The sequence below is a fragment of the Phymastichus coffea genome, unplaced genomic scaffold (assembly GCF_024137745.1).
Source record: "Phymastichus coffea isolate CEN01 unplaced genomic scaffold, Cenicafe_Pcof_1.1 PCOF00008, whole genome shotgun sequence".
NCBI lineage: Eukaryota > Metazoa > Arthropoda > Insecta > Hymenoptera > Eulophidae > Phymastichus > Phymastichus coffea.
In genome coordinates this window covers 455,158-457,618 of record NW_026706819.1, presented here as the reverse complement: position 1 = coordinate 457,618, position 2,461 = coordinate 455,158, and the positions used below count along the sequence as shown (strand labels likewise).

The 2,461-nt window shown below is 34.3% G+C and overlaps 1 pseudogene; it reads right to left on the bottom strand.

Moving 5' to 3' along the window:
- Positions 1–397: 397 nt before the first annotated feature.
- On the bottom strand, positions 398–1,270 carry LOC131670017 (eukaryotic translation initiation factor 4E-1A-like; annotated as a pseudogene).
- Between the last annotated feature and the right edge of the window lie 1,191 nt (positions 1,271–2,461).

The following is a 2,461-nucleotide window of genomic DNA, read 5'->3' as shown; positions in this document are numbered from 1 at the left end:
GAGAGGCAGCGAAAGATTACCAGCTTTGATACATCTGAAGACTTTTCGAGGTAATAAACTTTTGCTTTTGTCACATTTATTTACATGAATCACATCAAATAAGCAACATAACTGAGACAAAGATGCGATGACATTATGTTTAAGCAAGGAATAACGATCCATGTGGGAAGATGCTGTCAACAAAAAACAAAGATCAACCAAGCTGGACCGCTTTTGGCTAGAGATTCTGCTCTGTATGATTGGTGAAGGTTTCAATTAATATTCTGATGATGTTTGCGTTTGGAAATTGCTGTTTGGACTGCAGATACTGGCACTTCTGCTAGCGTTATGGAGATTGGGTAGACAATTGTTTATTTTAAGCTTGCGTTTGTTATTCTTATATCAGAAGGATTACCTTTTAACTAGATTCAAACAAAAGTAAACTTCCAACCTTCACCATAGGGTCTCTATGAGCTTGATATTCTATCTGATTTTTCGGAGTAATCCCCAACCTCTCCTTCAATTTGCGTCTAAAACATGAATATATTGTTTAATGTTAATGCGCTTTACAAATATTATAATTTACTTTTGTTTGAATCTAGTTAAAAGGTAATCCTTCTGATATAAGAATAACAAACGCAAGCTTAAAATAAACAATTGTCTACCCAATCTCCATAACGCTAGCAGAAGTGCCAGTATCTGCAGTCCAAACAGCAATTTCCAAACGCAAACATCATCAGAATATTAATTGAAACCTTCACCAATCATACAGAGCAGAATCTCTAGCCAAAAGCGGTCCAGCTTGGTTGATCTTTGTTTTTTGTTGACAGCATCTTCCCACATGGATCGTTATTCCTTGCTTAAACATAATGTCATCGCATCTTTGTCTCAGTTATGTTGCTTATTTGATGTGATTCATGTAAATAAATGTGACAAAAGCAAAAGTTTATTACCTCGAAAAGTCTTCAAATGTATCAAAGCTGGTAATCTTTCGCTGCCTCTCTTCCCATGTCTTGGTCTTGTTCTGCTCATAGTACCAGAGAGTCCATGTATTTTGCATGTGATGCTTGATTAATAACTCTAGTGGGTAATCTTCTAAAGCAATTTTTAAATAAAACTATTAATTGTTCCATTCGCTCACTAGACACTGCAATTATATATATTTTATTTATATATATCACTGCTTACCAAGTGTTCAGGATGTTGAAGTAAATTCAAATAATTCAACTTGAGTTAAATAATTTACTTCAATAAACTAACTCAGGGAGCTCAGGCACTGAACACTGTACATTTTAGCCTCAAATAATACTCTCCACCAACCAAAACAAACTTGAAACACGGAATTCGGTTACGGGATGAAGAATGAACGGCCATAAGTACACGTTAGACCTAGATGCACTACGAATGGGGAAAAACAATTTTTTGGATGGGTGACCGGATTCTCATCACTGCCTGTGAGGGCTGTGAGTCTGTCTGCCTGCGGTATATACAGTTTACAGTTCTTCTTTCGGTTTGACTATCTTGATTGACTTGATTCGAGGGAGCAATTTGATAACAATAAAAATCCATTGAGTTTTCGTAAAATTATTTACTTTTTTTAATTATGTGTGAATTTAGGTTATAATAACACATTTATAAACAGCTGTGCACTCTTGTACAGTTGCATTGTTTTATTGGAATACTAGCAATAATAGTTCAGAAAGGTAGGTAAAAAAATGATTGTCCAAAAATTTTTTCATTCAAAGCAAAATAAATAACTTATTTAACAATGGCTGTATGATTCTAAATTTAGAGTTATAGAATTTATTGTGAACAATTTCTTAGACAATAGTGTTAAAAATGGATATAGATAGTTCTTCTGATAATATGGATACCACATCTATGACTAGAAGTCACGAAACTTTTTCAATTAATGCACTTCACTCAAATTCTTATTCAGACATAACAGCATATTCGTGTAGTTCAGATAATGATACTGATAGTTTGTTACGTCTTACGACGCATCCTTTTTATAAAATAAACATTTGCGAAATTCAAAGCTACTAAACTATTCGCACGTCAGCAAAAAGCTAATTAAACGCGAGGTAAATGACTCTCCGAAATTAAGCCTTACGACGCATCCTTTTTGTAACATATGCACATTCAAAACTGCTAAGCTATTCACACGACAGCAAAAAGCTGTCGAAACACACTCCGAAACTAAGTCACCAAAACGCAAGAATTTATAATCAGTGAAAACAAAATGTCACACAATATCGCAATACTGACCTGAAAAGAACTATAAAAGATATAAAAAGCAATGAACAAATTACTCTCAGTAGTTGATCAGTAGTCCGTCAGTCAGTCAATAAGTACCTGTAAGACTCAACTCCGTACACACCGGTCCGACAATTGGTGATCATTTTACTTAATAAACTCGCGATTGTTCCAAAGTAATATCGTGCAAGTATTATTTAACAACCTATCCTATTCAATTCAACAA